Genomic DNA, 17,302 nt, shown 5'->3' on the forward strand with positions numbered 1-17,302 from the left:
TCAGCCACTTGTGGTGTTGATGACTGGGACGGTTTGGATTATTATTCCATAAAGATTCACTCCTGTCTCCCCCTCCATCACGGTTGGGCTTGGCCGTGTGACATGCTTTGCTCAAAGGGATGTTGTCTGATGTAACACGATCAAAGGTTGGAAATCTTGTGTCATTGGACTTGCCCCCTTGGTGCTTCTGCAACCGCCAGCTGGTCCTGGAAGGACAGGAGACACGTGCAGCAGGCGCAAGCTCTGCCTGGACCACCTGTTCTCAACTGAAAGAGATTTTGTCCACCGGGAAACATTTGGCAATATCTGGAGACATTTTTGGTTGTCACGTAAGAGGAGGGTGCCATGGGCATCCAGTGGGTAGAGGCCAGGGATGCTGCCGAACATTCTACAAATGCACAGGGCAGCCCCCTATGACCAGGAATTACCTGGCCCCAAAGGTCGGCAGTGCTGAAATGAACAAACCCTGGGCTAGATAAGGCAACTTCCAGCCTACCTGTAGACCCGCGAGGAGAAATAAGTGATCATTATTTGAAACCTCTGAGTGTGGGGGGAGGTTTTTAATGCAGCATTATCGGTTATAAATGGCAGATCCATGGCAAATGAGAGAAATCATGTTTTATGAGGCAAAATCATAAATAGTTCCTCCCAGCTTTGGTCCCCAGGCATTTCCTCTGGCAAAGGGCAGCCTAGCAGAGCAGCTTAGATTCTTGCTTCCTGGGGAAGGAAGGCACCGCCTTAAGCCCCAAAGACCCCTCCCTCAAGCTTCATGTCATCCTCTTTCTTGCCTCCTGAAGCCCTTAATGACTCTCTGCCTCACAAGGGCTGCCCCTTCCCCTCTCTGTCACATTCAATTTGTCTGAAGAATTTTCTCCAGCTGGTTATTAATGCCTGTTTTCTCCTGCAGAAAAGCTCGCCTTTTCTCTCATCATTCCAGGCTGGACTCTCAGGCCCTGACGACTACGTGCATCTGATGGTGACTTGTATCCCCAAGAAACTTAATTCATTCTGTATCCTTTCAGAAAAGATAAAAAGTGTTCCCTTTGGTCCTTCCAAAAATCCCCACATCCCTTCAGATCTTTCTTTGTAGTCAAACTGAGAAGAGAATCAGGTTGTGACTAATCTGCACAAAAGAAATTATAGACACATTTTTACCTCCTGAACATGTAGTCCCATTTTTTAGCAGCTCGCCTTCCTCATCCACTTGGAAGCATTATTTTTAATTGAGGTATACTTTGCATACAGCGAAATGCACAGATATGAAGTGTAGAGCTTGATCAATTTTTAAGTCTGCATACCCCTGTGTAACCACTACCCAGATCAAGATCTAAAGGATTCTAAATGGCTCCTTCCATAAGGAAGAGGAAAGATTTGGTAAAATTTCTACCACGGCTATTTCAGGAGTCCATGGAATGGCTAAAAGGAGGATTAAGGACTTCTGAAGAAGATGGACATCTAAGGCTTCCTCGCCTTCCCCTCCTCCATGCTCGTGACGGTGATCAGCATCATAGGAGGAAACTGCCTTTGTTTTAATTATTAAGAACAGCCTCATCTGTTTGGTAGAAATGTCAAGGATTTTCTGCTAGACCAGTTACAGATGAGGCTGGTCTAAAGGTGCTTTGGGAGGCAGCCTGACTTTCCCCATCCTGAGATGAGGGAAGAGGGCCATGGGCAGGCAGAGATCCCTAAAGCAGAAGCCAGTGTGGTGGCTGGGCTTCCTCCAAGACTGGAAGGCTGCCATGCGCAGAACAGTTCCATGGAAGGCATCTCCCCAGTGCTGGCAGCCAAAGCAAATAAAAATTCATTGAGACAGAGCATCCTCCAATGCTGCTTGTCTGGTCAAGCAAGAAGGCTGGCCCCCTTATTGGTCGAAGCAGGTTGACTCTTCTTGAGTCAATTTTGGTGATTTATCTTTTCCTAGAAAAACATCCATTTCATCCAACTGTTCAGTTTATAAGCGCAGACACGCATGGCCTCATAACTGTATTTTGAATTAGCCAGTGATTGGCTGGAGTATTATTTCAATAGAGTAGAATATGGCTAGTGAACCTTCTGGGCTTTGAATAGCTGACAGTAGCTTCCTGTTACTGCACATGGGGACAGCAACTTGGCTGTGTGTAGAGACCTCGGCTTGCAAGCTTCTGGAACCCCGCAAACTCGACATTGTCTTCTGTCTGATGCTACAGAGGTAAAATCTGAGGCCAGGCTAGCTCATCCTTTGTAGGTAAGCTTTCCACTTGAATATCTGTAGAATTCTTTACCAAGTTAGAACTTTACCAGGATGCATGTCTAGGTTTTGGTGTCTTTCTATGATTTTTTTTCTTTTCCTGATGCCATTTGCCCTCTTTTGAAACACAGATTTGGATTTTTTTATTTCAAGAAACTTTCTTTTCCTCATATAGAACTTTGTTTCTGTTACATTTGTTTTGGCATCTTGTTCATGGATACAAATTTTCTTCGTGCTACCTCTTTCATATGTCCCATCTCTCACAATCTATCCCTCTTCCTCTGAATCCTGGGGAACTTTTTCGTACCTGTGCCTCACTTCTGCATTGTTCATTTCGCTGTTACTGTATCAAATGCATTTCTAAATGGTTTGATTTCTTTCTGCCTCTAAACCATAATCATTTTTATCTCTTTTTCTTTTCATCTCGGCTATGTTTTTGTTTCATGATGCCTGCATTTTCTTTCATTCTATTGAAAGTACAAAGCAAATGCTACTGGAATGGACTTCTATTTCCTTTGGTAAGTCATTTTCAAAAGCATATTTGCCCTCTGTCCATTTTATGACATTGACAGTTTTCATAGGCTTCACATTTTTTCCTTTGCATTCTTTTTAATTGATGAGAGTTCCAGGTCTGGTATTTCCTCTGAGTAGAGGACAGTGGATCCTGAGCTGGAAGATTTTGCAAGGTCAGGGATTGAGCATCCTGGGGGACAGGGAAGGAAGGAAGGTGAGGCCACAGACAGTCCCAGCCCTGGACTGTGCTTTCTCCACATTTGACAAAGCCACAGTGGCAGGGTTCCAACACCCCAGGTCTCCAGCCCTCTCAAAATCAGGGAGCGGGAGATGGTGTTGTGAGGCTCAGGACTCTTGTGTACAAGTGACATTAAAACAAACCCAGGCTGGCTTGAGCAAAAGAGAACTTTTTCTCTTATATAACTGCAAAGTTCAGGGGTCAATCTGGCTTCAGATATGGCTGGGTTCAGGAGTATCAAAAACAATGCATCAAATCTCTCTCTTTTCTCCTCTCCATGTGTTGACTTCATCCTCAGGCTCCTAATGATGACATGATGCTTACTACAGCTTCAGCTCTCATATCTTCACAATTCCAAATATACCAGAAAGAATATTTTCTTCTCTCCCAGCATTCCCAGGAAAAGTCTGGTTGTAGATTCATTGGCTCTGATTGGATCACATGCTCATCTTTGAACTAGGAAGTGGGATGTTCTGCTTGGTTTAGGCATGGGTCATAGTCCCACTTCTCAAGCGGAGTTTGGAATCGGCCCCATCCAAATCCTAAAAAAGAAGTATTTGGGATTAGTACTATAAAAAGGATGAATGGATAGGAGTGACACAAACAATAGATGCCCATTGTAGACACATTCTCCACTTAATTCTGTAAAACCACTCTCCTTCAGAGGGGTAGGTAGTGAATTGGCCCAGCAAGGATGCAGTGTACTGTTGGGCAGGTCGTGCACAACACGACCATGCCATGTTTAAAGGGGCCCAAGTCACATCATAAACATGGTAGATTTGTATAACTTTTTTATAGTTTCCCAACAGATGGAAGTATTGGATGGGGCACCTTTTACTAATTGCATAAAGGTGACTTATAAGGCTGATATCAAATGGCAGGCCTCTTGAGGTACAGTTTCTCAATGGTTCCTCCTGCAAGCTGGAATTTCCCGAGGCTGCCCGTCCTGATGCACTTTCTCCAGCTTATTTTTGCATGGTTAAGTATGTAAATTTTCAATCCTGTGCCATTTCCCAGAAATAGAAATCCCATTGCTGATGCAGGATTATTCTTCTTTCCTGCCTCGATGCCCAGCCCCCAAACATAAACCTTCACTAAGAAATCAAAGCTTTCTCCATCCCTTACCTCTTAGATGTTGAGCGTTTCTGGTGGGAAAGAGTGGTGGGGAGTCCATTCTGGGGCAGGTGGATTAGGCTCTGCAAGAGGAGAGGCCCCTATCCGCTTCCATTTGGGAGTTAACGGGTCATCAAGTTGGTAGTGACCTCAGAGCACCCCGGGAAGCAGCAATCCTGATCTCTCTCTGCCTTGAGCATGTCATGTCTATCCTCTGGGCTTTTACAGAGGGAGCAGGGCTGGACCATTTCTGAAGGCTTTTCTAGCTCTCAGCTGATGCCTGCGGATGTCCTTCCAATGTGAAAATGAAAACATTTCAACAGATGCTACGTAATCTCAGTAACAACCATTTCTTCAATGCTAATACATAATACGTGAGGCACCACCCGAGGTGTTTTAGATACACAATGTCATTTCGTCCCACAGGTATATACTACTGTCACCCCCATTTTATAAGTGAGGAAAGTGAGGCTCGGAGATGCTGAATGACACCTGTTTGTGTAATAAAAAGTCAGTTAGCTCTTAGGGGTAGGAAGGGATAAATTGGGAATCAGAGATGTGCAAATACTGACTACTATATATAAAAGAGATAAAAAAAAAGAACCTAATTTCTTCTCTACAGCACAGGGAACTATATTCAATACCTTGTACTAACCTATAATGAAAAAGAATATGAAAATGAATATTTATGTATATGCATGACTGAAACATTATGCTGTACACCAGAAACTGACACAACATTGGAAACTGACTATATACTTCAATTTTTTAAAACAATTTAAAAATTTAAAAAAGCTCTTATACCCATGACTTTATATGAGATTTCCTAAATATAGTGACAAAAATAATATTAATTTTAATGACTCAGATTTGTACAACAAATGTGGATGAGCGTGCGATATGGATCACACAGGGCCGTGTTTAGTTTCGGCCTTTGTTCCTTAATGCCTCTTGGGCCTCAAGCTCTGATTTTCTCTTCTGTAAAGTGGAGGTGATAACACTTGCCTCGTAAGATGGTCAGGAGGATGAAATGAGTCAATAGGACCACTTGGCAGTGATATAAGTCAATCCTCAGTAAATGTTCCTCCTTGCTTATTTACCTGTTAACTTGAGTTTCCATAGTCGTAATTTTTCACACCAGACAATATGAATTCTAATTGTCTCACAAGACATTCCTTGCATCTTTCCACACATCTGTTATCCAACCAGCATTTTCTTTCTTCAAGCCAGAGGCCTTTGAGTGATTTCCCTTTAAGAAAGCCTCCTTGTTATTTCCACCAGAGCCTCTTGATGAGTGTTTGAGACGATTTTAAAGCATAAACAGTGGAAAACGCGTTATTATCATTTCCTTTCCAGCCCCATTTCAAAATGAAAGGAAAATGTGTTTGGGGAAAAATTCACTTACAACTTTGGCCAGATGCCCAAACTCTCAAAAGAGCCTAACAAACAGAGCAAAGTTGAACTCTCTCTAAATAAGATCCCCATGTCTCTGATTCCGTGCTGGGGAAAGCTCTTACAGCGACCCATTTGCTAATGATAGCCCGGACATCAATAATGGAATGTGAAAGACAATCTTCTAATCAATTTTTTTTCTGCTGGTTTAGATTAAAGCACAGAAAAAAATGCCCACATGCTCCATCTGCTTCCTCAAAGATTTCTGGTAGGCTGGAGCCCAATTATGGCTGCCTTATCCATTTTTAATAATCTACTTATGATCATGCAAACACAGGGTGTGATTATACCCACATCAGCTTCTGTTTCAGAGCTTCCATCCCATCCATAATTAATAAGCCCCTTGGTGCATCGGAGGGGAGCTGGAGGAGAGATGTGAGGGATTCTTAAGTAGGATAGCTTTTTCCGTTGTTGTTCATTCATTCATTTTACAAACCTTTCCTGACATCTACAGCGTGCCGGGCGCAGTGCTAGACACCAAGGAAGAACACACTCTGTGTCTCTCTCAAGCAGCTCACAGACTTGATGCATAAGCACATATGTTTGTGGTGTGGGTTGCTTGTCTTTAAACCAGAAAATTCAGCTGCGGAGACAACCGAGATGCTTTATGTTCTCAAGTTACGAAGTATAGGATCATTAGATTACTCTTTATTATTACAAATATAATTCTAGGAAGGCCTTTTTGGGTACCAGTTTCTTCTATTTGAGAGACAGTGAGCTATATTGGGGAGGTAATCAATTTAGTAAAGGGGGCCAGAGTAGTAAGAACTTTAAAGGTACAGTCAGGCAGCCTGGGTTCAAGTTCCCGCTTTGTCCTGTGTGACCTCAGACAAGTTCCTCCACCTCTCTGAGCCTGTTTCAGCATTACAAAGTGAGGAAAACGCACTCATTGCTAGGCTTCTCTGCCATGATGCACACGAATTCGTTGTATGGATTGCAAAGGGCTCCATGAGCATAGTGGAGAAAACTCAGTCTTGCTGATCAGAACTATGATAAAACCACTCCATCCTTGTTTTCTTTTTTATTTTTAATGGAGGTACTAGGATTTGAACCCAGGACCTCACGCATGCTAGGCCTGCACTGTACCACTGAGTTATACCCCCACCCCCAATCCTTGTTTTCTGGTCCCGTCTCCCCACCCAGTTATCGCAGTCAAGGAAAGACCCAAGCCTTCACATTCGAGACTAGTATGAAGTATTTCACAATACCCAAGGTACAAATTCTTGTTCTGGTTTGCAAACAACGCAAACTACCTCTCAATTCTTAGCACAAAGGGGATATCTGGGGAAAGATATTGGGGACTCACACTTTTGCAGAAGGCTAGATAACTGAATTTAGTATGTGTGCTGTGATTCTTGGCTGAAAGTGTAATCGAATCAATCATTTACCACCCATTCCATTGTCGGTGTTCCAGCTGCCAGACCTTCTGACATCCTTTCCGGGGCTTCCTCGCCCTCCTGTCTCAAAGGCTTCCTTGTTGGGCTGGAGTGGTCCTCTCCTGCCAGACTTGGCTTCTTAGTCCAACTTGGAGGCAGCCACTGTCTCCCTTCAAAGTTCCCACTGCCAGTCTTGATGGAGAATTCCAGCCATCTATAACCTGTGATTTATAACTGACTGAAACCTACAAACGTTCATCTCTGGCAGCAACTGAGCAGTACCAAAGGAGGCTGGGGGGGAACAAATGCCTTATTTCCCAGGAGGGAGACGCGCTTTCATCTGGTCTGGTCCCAGAGGGCTACCTGGAGGGGGTGGGATGGGGCGGCTGAACTAAGATCCCACGGAGGGGTAGGATTCGGGCAGACAGTGAGTGAGCCCCCAGGTGGCTGCAGACCCGGAGAGTTCTGATAACATACAGCCCCAGCTCCGGCCGGCCGCCTCCCCACCCTGACGGCCAGCCACGTGGCTCTTCCCCAACCATCAAGCACATCTTCTTCCCTAAGGCTTTCGCACTAGCTCTTTGCACTGGAATTCTCCTCCCCCAGGTGGCCACATGGCTTGCTCTCCCATTTCACTCAAATCTCTGCTTCGGTGTGAGTGAGACGCTCCCTATACATTATTTAAAATTACAGCCACCCCTCCCCCCAGTACACACCAGAACCCCCCATCCTACCTCTGGGCTTTATTTGCCTTCATAGTAATTATCACTGTACACTATATAATTTACTTTTTTTTTCGGTGGGAGGAGTCTCTCCTCCCCTCTGGGCAGGAATTGTTATCTGTTCTGTTCACTGCTGCAAGCCCCGGCACCTAGAACCCTTCCTGACACATCAGGGGCTCCCAGGAAATATTTGCGGAAGGAACAGATGACATAGCTACAGTCATGTCATGGGCTTTGGATGTGTATGGTTCATTTCTGGCCCCCTAGACATGTGGCCCACTCTGGGGGTTTATCAGGGACACTAGACTTGCAGGCACCATCCTCCTCGCCCTTGTCTCCGCTTGTGGCTTGGGGGCAGCTGCCCCAGCTGCATCGGAACCGGGCTAAACCCAGTTGGCTGCTGGCACTGAGAGCCAGTACCCTGTGCCTGCTGGGGAGGTGGTTCTTGATTCAGAGAGGCCTGGAGGCTGGGCGGGGCCCTGGGATGTCTGTGGAAGGCGAAGTCCCAGGGGAGGTGGAGAAGACTCTCAATCCTCAGACCAGCCTCAGTCCTCTCTGTTAGGCACATCATCCAGATACGATTTCATTTGTAATCCAGAGCTGGGGAGGGAGCTTCCTTCCAGGAGTCAAGGGTCAATGGATTTTAAAATTATAAAATGCAAATCACCTATCACGGCCTCCAAGATCTTGGCCACTGCTGACCTCAGTGGCCCCCGGCTGACCGTGCTCACTGGAGCCATGCGGGCCCTCTCTATTTCCTGAACTCGCTGACCTACTTTCCTGCCTCAGAACCTTTTCACTTGAATCCTAGAATGAGTGCGCGTCTCCCTCCCTCATCATTCAGACCTGATCCCAGTGTATCCATCGGAGAGAATTTCCTCTCCAGTAGCCTCTCCCATCCTGTTTATTTTCTCTGTAACATATTTCACTTACTTGTTTAATTTTCACTGCCTGTCTTTCCAGCCCCACCCTAGGAAGCTGAGCTCTGCAGAGGGTGGGAGACGGGGGGGGGGGGGTTATTTACCACTTTAGCCTTGATGCCAAGCACAGCACCCTGCACTTAATAATAGGTACTCAGTAAATGTTTGTTGAATGAATAAATGAATGACTGCACCAACAGGCCTAGGAGGCACTCTTGTTTTAGGCTCTAAAGGCAACTGGTGTGGCTGCATGTCTCAGTTATTAGACAGGACTCTGTTCGATTTCTTTGAAGAGAGTTGGCAGCAACAGTTGCAAACAGGTAGGATGCAGAGCCAGATGCAGCCTGTGGATTTGTTGAAGCGGTTTGATTGGCCTCCCACAGTGTTTTCAAGGCAGACTAACCAGGCACCTGGTATCCTTGCCATCCCAGCTGTTTAGCATCCATTGTCGTACCTTCTTCCCATCTCGCACATCTCTGTTACCTGCCTGGCTCCTGCAGCATTTGAACTTACCTACCCTAGACTGTTGGGTCATTTTGGACCCAAGACACACAGACACCTTCTGTGGCTTCTGCTGTGCTCATGGATCAGAGTCGACTCTCAGGATGCTGGCTAGGGGACCGGTTTCCTCACGTGTCTCTGACATTCCCAGGCTCAGGGTGGGTAGCAAAAGTATGGCTACTGGCTTTCATCTTTCCAGAGGAGTTGAGCAAGGTTGACAGATGACAGGAAAGGAGAGGAAAAGTTTGCGACGTCCCAGATGGGGATCCATGAGAGCAGAAAGTAGGTCTGTTTTGATCCGTACTAACATCCTCGGCACCTAGCACAGCTTCGAAAACGGTGGATGCTAAGATGATACTGAGTTCAGTTTTTAAATGGCTCTGGTTAAAATGACAGTGCTTGCTTTTGAATTTACAGCATCCCCGTTTAGTTAGGTTTTATTATTTTCCCCATTAGCCTGGTAAGAATTGCAGAGAAAGCAGATAATGGTGGTTTCGGTGTCCTGGAATGCCTTTAAAGAGGCAGTGGGGCAAAAGTGACAGTGTGGGGGGGGGCGACCTCAGAAAAAAAATCTAACATATCTGCCAATGCCAGCTTAGCCTAAGAATTCTGGCACAAGGTTCCTACTCCCATCAACTTGAACTTGACAGGTAACAACTCACTTGAGACAAAAAGCCTTTTGGCCCTCAAGAGGAAGGTATGTTGTCAAGGCTCCTGTGCTCTAGAATCCCAAGATCTCTACACTACCATCCAGCTTTGTCAGCCACAGGTGTACTGTTTGCATCTCTGCTGTCACATCCACTTCCGAGTCTCCCACATCCTTGAATGTCCAGCCCCCTTAGCCATGGTGATTGGTTCACAGTACAAGCTGAACCATAGTGTCTGCGACAGGACTTTCCTGCCAGAGTTATCAGGGCAACTTCATCTTCCTATTGGAGCTGTTGGGCTGATAAGATGCCTGGCCCTGGGACATGGATAAAACAACAAGGGGGTGAGGAGGAGCAGAGAGAGGCCAGGGTCTGGGGACATCATCCATACCCTGGGAACCAGTGGGGTCTGCACATTCCCATTTAGTGGCAAAAGTGCTCTCCCCATTTCAGCCCTTTCCATTTTGGTTTCTGTTTGCAGCCCAAAGAGTCCTCCCAACTTCTTAATGGTCATGAGTCCACCAGCTCAAGCAAACAGCTTTCTGCCCTAAGATCTTGCCCGCCTGCCACCTGAGCTCTGCTGGGCACTCAGACTGGCTCTCCGCCTACTGATCCACGATGGTCTTGAGAAGGGCCTCCCTCATGGACATTCTGTGAACAGACATGCTGGCTGTGGGTGCTCTCAGGGAAGCCGCAAGTACATTGTGTTAGTTTCCTAAGGCTGCTGTAACAATTTACCACAAAGTCAGCGTCTTAAAACAATGGTAAGAATTTATCCTCACAAGCAGTGAAGGACAAAGCCCAAAACCAGTAGCACGGGGCCAAAATCAAATTGTTGGCAGGACCCTGCTCCTTCTGGAGACTCTTGGGGAGAATCTTTTCCTGGCGTCTTCCAGCTTCTGGACACGTGATTATTTATGCTATTCCAGACACATAAAAAATATACTTCTATGTTTATTTTACTGGCAAGTAACTGGATTTCCCTAATACACAATTCTGAACACAGATGCAGAAAACCTGAATGATAAAGAAGCCAATAGTATTCAGCTAAATTAGCACAAATAAATATCTATCTAGAGAATTTGGTGGTAGTGGGGATTTATTGTAGCTAGGTAGGATTTCTTCCAAGAATGCTTAGAATAGGGCTTGCTATTAGGAAGCTTAATAATACAATTAAAGCACTATAGCAGGTAAAAAGAAGGAAAAACTCCCAATCAGTTGAATGTCTTTTAAATCAGGCATTGATAGAAGTCAGTGGTCATTTTTGAAAACAAGATACTAAATTAGGACTAGTAGAAAGTCTTTTTACTTATCTGTCTAGCCTCCTACATTATGTTTAAGTGGCATTTAAAGCCTAGAACAACACTACAATGATTGCAACTATTTAGTATTGTTCTGGAAGGTATAGCCAATGTAATAAGACAAGAAAAAAGTGAAGCTAGACTCAGATTCTGAAAAGAAGTCATCTTTTTTCTTTCCTGATTAGCACATGATGGTATTGTCTGCCCACAAAACCAAAGAGAATCAACAGACAGTCTGTAGGAACTGATAAGAGTGCTTAGCAAAGCTTGGCAGAGGAGAAAATACACACACACACACACACACACACACACACACACACACACAAACAACAACAACAACCAGTTAACAATATTGTGTATGTTGGGGGAGTAGGTTGTTATAACAGAAATAAAATGTTAAATACTTAAACAAATGCCCAGAATATATATGAACTATAAAACTTCACTAGATAATGTAAACAAAGGCCTGAATGAGTGGAGGGCATGACATGTACCTGAATATTAAATCTCAAATTAATCCAGTCCTTTCATTCAAGTAAATGGAAACACCAATGAAAAGAAAAACCTTGACTTTTAGTGTTCATCTGGAGAGCAATGAGAACACTAGATAAAATTGAATTTGGAGAGTAAGATTATTATATTAAAACAAATTTATAACAATTAAAAGTATAGTACTGCTATAAGAAAAATCAGTGAAGTAGAATAGAAAATCCAAAACATTTTTGGTTTATTATAGAAGGTGGAACTTGAATCAGTGGGAAAGACTTATTCAGGAAATGGTGTTGGGGGGGTGGGGTGAGGATGTAGCTCAGTGGTAGAGCATATGCTTAGCATGCACAAGGTCTGGGGTTCAATCCCCAGTACCTCCAGTAAAAATAAATAAATAAACCTAATCACCTCCCCCCACCAAAAACATTAATTTAAAAAAAAAAAGATTCAGTTAAAAAAAAAAAAAAAAGAAATGGTGTTGAGACAACTGATTAGCCACTTGGGAAATAATTTTTCCCTCACATATATCAAAATGTCTCAACATGATTGCAGATTTAAATGCTAAAAATAAAACCACTTCATGGTTAAGGAATGGTGAAAATTTTCTAAGCATGACCCAAAAACAGAAGACATGAAGGGAAAGACTAAGAATTTGGACTATGTAAAAATGTTAAAGCATTTTTTACACTAAAGAAATACTGTCAAACATTAACTATCCTGAACTCGTAAAGATTTATAACATATAAATAATAGACAGACAGCCTAATAGCAAATCAGGCAATATGCATGAAGAAGCAGAGTGGAAATTCAAATGGACAATCTACAAATGACAGAAAAGTGCTCAACTCAGTAGTTATGAAAAAATGAAGTAGAATAATGACAGCATTTTTCACTTATGAAAATTGAAAAATGTGAAAATATCCTCTTGTAGTGTTATTATGAATGTCAGTTGGTGTAACAGTTCTGGAAGGAAACTTGGCTGTTTGTTGAAAAGCCTTAGACTCACACATTCAGAAACTCTGCTTTTTAGAAAACAATTTCAAGGAAATAAAAGGTAGATGCATATTTAACTTCAAGGATGTTTAATATAGTTTTGTTTGAATATTTTAAAATGCAAACAAATATCCAAGAGAGCAGATTGGTATGGAATACTATGCAACTGTTTAAAGAGCTGAAGTACATAAATATAAACTATTAACCTGGACAATTATCCATTGTCTATTAACAAGTTTTTAAAAGTTACAGAACATCACATTCATTTAGTGTGATGCTGTTTACTTTTTGAAAATACACACACAAAACCATACAAACAGAAATTTTTTAAAAGCCTGGAATAATATACAACACACTGTTAATAATCCTTATTGCTGCATGATGGGATTATACAGGATCTTCAATTTTTGTTTTCCTTTTTACTTATCTGATGTGTTATTTCCATGTAAATCAGCCAGAGAATGCGAAGTCAAGAAATATTTCAAAGTCAGCAGCAGTTAAGTTTCAGATCCATTTCTAAGCCTGAGCCATACCCAGGACTGTTGTTAATCTAAAGATGAATCCATCCACAACCATGCTCCATCTTATAATCCCGGGCATTGACTTGTTTCTTTTCGGAGTTAATTCTGCTGCCGTAGCATTCTGAGGTCTCCTGAGCTGGGGGTGCCTGTTTAACTAGCAGTCCTTTGTGTCCCTTGCCAGATTTATTCAGCAGTTTCTCTGGTGCTTTTCCTAATTGATTAAAACCCATAATTTCATTTTTAAAATACATGAGCCCATTAGTGTCAGTAATTAGACATCAACAAGTATGAAGATGGCCCATTAATGAAACAGCAGTTTTAGGAGGCTCCCCCAGTAGGGTCTACAGGGAGAATCACTTATAAATGCTGTCCCCTGAGGATTTTTGATGGACCTGTTTGTGATCATCTGAACAGCAGTGGGACCTACAATTAAATTTTAGCATTTTCCTGACAGGTATTAAACTGCGAGATCTGCAGCTGGGATTTTTATTGTTGGAAGAGCAGAAGGAAGCCCAGTGAAGCTGGAGGTGGGGTGGGGGAGTCTCTGTAAAACTAGCCCTCCGAGGCAGGGCATTCTGATTTCTCTTCTGTTTTAATCCTCCCGCGTCAACCCTGCTGGACAAACCTTTGAGCAAAAGATCTCCCTCCCCATTCAAGAGGCAGCATGGTATTGTAGAGATATGGCCTTAGCCATCAGCCAGACGTGGGTTTGAACCCGGCTCTGCCACTTTCTAGCTCTGTCATCTTGGGTAGGTTATTGCAAATTACTTAGTCTGCCCAGGACTCAGTCTCCTGCTTCAAGATTATAGAGCAGGCCTGAGCGAAAACCCCAAGATCTTCAACCTTTTTTAAAATTTAAGCCAAGAGAGCGAAAGGAGCCCTTTTATACCATCTGTGGTCTGGCTCAGGCTGAAGGCAAAGCTTTGGAGTCTCAACTGCATTTCGATTAGTGACCCCTCGAAAAAACTGGATGAAGATAGCTAACGTACATTGAATAGTTACTAAGAAGTGTTTCACAAACCCAGTGTTCAGTTCTTAAACTTACAGGGTAGGTACAGTTATTAAAATCCTGGGTTTACAGGTGAGGATACCAAGACATTTAAAAGCTTGCGTAGGGTTATAAAGAGAGTCAGGGGCCCATGTGGAACTTGAATTCAGGCCATTTGAATGCAGAGCGCAGTTTATAACCCCTGGGGTGTACTGCCCGATGTTGACCCTCCCAGATATATACCGTACACAAAAAGCAGCATTTTCAGACAATTTCAGGGGCCCCTTGGGCTTATTGGGAATGCCCAATACACGTGTGGTGGCAGCAGTAATCGAGGACTGGGGGGTTTGGCCGTAGCCACAACCTGAATACTTCTCACCCTCTCTCGCCAAGCCACTGTCGTCTCTTTTGTGAATGACTGTCCATGGCTTCCTAGCTAATTCTTGCTTCTGCCCATTGCTCTCTTCCGTCTGTCCCCAGCACTGCAGCCCATGAGATCTGCTAAAACATACATCAGGTTAGGTTACTCCCCTGCTTCTCATTTCATTCAGAATAAACATCGAAGTCCTTCTGTGACCTTCCAGGTCCCACACCCCAGCCCCTTCAGCTTTGTCTCTCTGACGTCCTCTCCTGCTCTTGTGTTCCAGCAACTCAGCATCCTCGCTGTCCCTAGCACACATCAGGTGCAGAGCCACCTGGGGGACCGTGCACCTGTGTTTGCCCCACCTGGACCGCTTTCTCCTTTGAGAGCCTCGTGCCCTGCTCCCTCACTTGCTATAAAACTCTGCTCAAACACCTCTTCTGAGTGAAGCCTTCCCACTCTTTTACACTCTTTGTAAAACGTTAACCTCCCTGACCCTTCGTCATCCCTGTCCCCTGCTTTAATTTTTTTCTCCTCAGCACTTATATTCTCTAACATCCGGTTTTGCTTATTCATCTTGTTCATTGTCCATCTCCCCACAACAGCTCAAGCTCCATGAAGGCAGGGATTTTTTCTCTCTTGTTCAGTCTACCTCTGGACTCTGGAACAGTGCCTAGAGCATAGCAGATGCTCAATAAATATTTGATGAATGAGGGAATCGGGTGCAAATATCCTTCCACCCACAGGGATCTGGGGTTTGGAGGCAAAGGCTTTCACACTGAGAGCAGCCACTGTCTGGCAATACCTCCTGGGCTAGAAATCTGTGTGGCTCAGACTCTGATGCTGGCCGGGACCAAGATTCATTTCTTTGAGGGTAGCTCACCTGGGCGGTGCAGACAGAGACAGGCATGGAATGGCCCTGCGGGGAACTGACCAGGCATACAAACATTTCATTGGGTACCAGTGGAACGATTACAGATGGTGCCTGTGCTTCTCCAGACAGACTGTTTATTGTTGAGGGAAACGAGATCTGTGTGCTGCAGCTACCCCAAGAGCCGCTGGTACAGCAGACTCTCTGAGATGAACGTTTCAGAATTTGGCTTGTAAATCTCCTCTCTACCCAGAAATGGGACAGTCTTGTGATTTGTCAGCGGAGTATTAGGATGTCAAATGGCAGCCCTGGAGATAAACCCAAGTGAAAGACTATTTAATAATCCACCCTTCACATCTCTTATCGACCTTAAAGATGATTAGTCCGGACATTTTCTGGGAGATAAGTTCCCCCTTAAACTCATTCTAATTTTTATTGTCATTTACCCTGAGCTTTATCTCCTCTGCCAAATACAGACAGTGCTGCTCTTGGGCAATATTTGGCTCAAAGAAGTTTTGTTTGGCTCACATGGTATTTTGAGAAAAAAAAATTTTATTGGGTGCCAACTTAAAAATAAAAACTAGTGAAAAAATTTAAATTCTGGCTTGTCTTGAAAATGGGAAAACTGGGCAAAACTGGACCCATATTCCTGCTTGCTAACAATCAGCTGGAAAGAAATGATCTCCTCTTTAGACGAGGTGTGCAGCCTAGGGCTCCCCACAGGCGCCCCGCCCCCCCGCCCCAGCCTATTGCACTCACGTGTTACCTGCCTGACTCACGGAAGTGCCTGAATTGGGCATCCTGCACTGGGTGGTGGGCTGCATTTTTGAGAATGGAGAGAGGAGGGGGCAGCTCTAGACCCCAGAATATAGGATGCTCCCAAACTTCATCCCAAAGAATCCAAAACAAGGACTTGTTAGGCAGTCTGTTTCCCTGCCTAGGGCCCGACTGTTGGTTTATAAGAGGCAAAATGAAAAGGTGTTATTTATATAATGACTTCCAGATTTTTAGCCACCAATAAGGAAAAACCCAAACAAAATGAGCCCTTGAGCAGGAGGCCTGGTGTCAGATCGACCACCCTTCAGCTGTGTGACCATGCAGAAGTTACTTAAGCTCTCTATGCCTCAGTTTCCTCATCTGTACAGTGATGATAGCAGTAGTTCCTACCCCACTGGGTTAGAGTTGAGGTGTAAGTTATTTATGTAAAGCACTCAGAAAAGGACCTGGCCCATAAGTAGTGGTCAAACAAGGGTTTGCTGGAGTAGGGATCCTGTGGTATCATGAAAATGCTTGATCTTTGAATTAGCAGAGCAGATTTCAAACCCTGGCTTCTCCACTCCTAGGGAAAACAATGCCTCTTCTCAGCCTGGGCTTCAGAACCTGCAGAAGCAGAATCCATCTTGTAGGTTATTAAATGGGGGTGGTGGAGACAAGTGAAACCAAGAATGTTTAAAACACCAAGTTCAAAATGTGTCAGCTTTTGCACAGCAAAGGAAACCGTAAACAAAACAAAAAGACAACCTATGGAATGGGAGAAAATATTCACAAACGATGTGACTGACAAAGGCTTAATTTTCAGAATATACAAACAGCTCATGCAACTCAATAACAACAAAAAAAAAAACCAACCCAATCAAAAAATGGGCAGAAGGGGGAGGGAAATAGCTCAGTGGAAGAGCACATGCTTAGTATGCACGGGGTCCTGGGTTCAATTCTTAGTACCTCCATTAAAGAAAAAATTGGGCAGAAGACCTAAATAGACATTTTTCCAAAGAAGGCATCCAGATGGACAATAAGCACATGAAAAGATGCTCAATAGCACTAATTATCAGAGAAATGCCAATCAAAACTGCAGTGAGGTATCACCTCACACTGGTCAGAATGGCCATCATTAAAAAGTCCACAAACAATAAATGCTGGAGAGGGTGCAGAGAAAAAGGAACCCTCCTACACTGCTGGTAGGAATGTAATTTGATGAAGCCACTATGGAAAACAGTATGGAGATTCCTTTAAAAACTAAAAACAGACTTACCGTATGATCCAGCAATCCCACTCCTAGGCATATATCT

At 43.9% G+C, this 17,302-nt stretch overlaps 1 protein-coding gene across 2 annotated transcripts in view; it reads left to right on the top strand.

Moving 5' to 3' along the window:
* The window catches only part of HS3ST2 (heparan sulfate-glucosamine 3-sulfotransferase 2), an 82,000-nt gene that overhangs the window by 29,461 nt on the left and 35,237 nt on the right, over window positions 1-17,302 (top strand). Inside the window, exon 4 of one of the 2 annotated variants that reach the window (XR_010377678.1) lies at window positions 908-1,158. The exons of the other annotated variant lie outside the window; for it this stretch is intronic. The gene's annotated coding sequence lies outside the window, so the exon portion shown is untranslated. Of the gene's footprint in view, window positions 1-907; window positions 1,159-17,302 lie in introns of those variants that run through there. 2 annotated transcript variants of the gene reach the window in all.

The sequence above is a fragment of the Camelus dromedarius genome, chromosome 24 (assembly GCF_036321535.1).
Source record: "Camelus dromedarius isolate mCamDro1 chromosome 24, mCamDro1.pat, whole genome shotgun sequence".
Taxonomy (NCBI): domain Eukaryota; kingdom Metazoa; phylum Chordata; class Mammalia; order Artiodactyla; family Camelidae; genus Camelus; species Camelus dromedarius.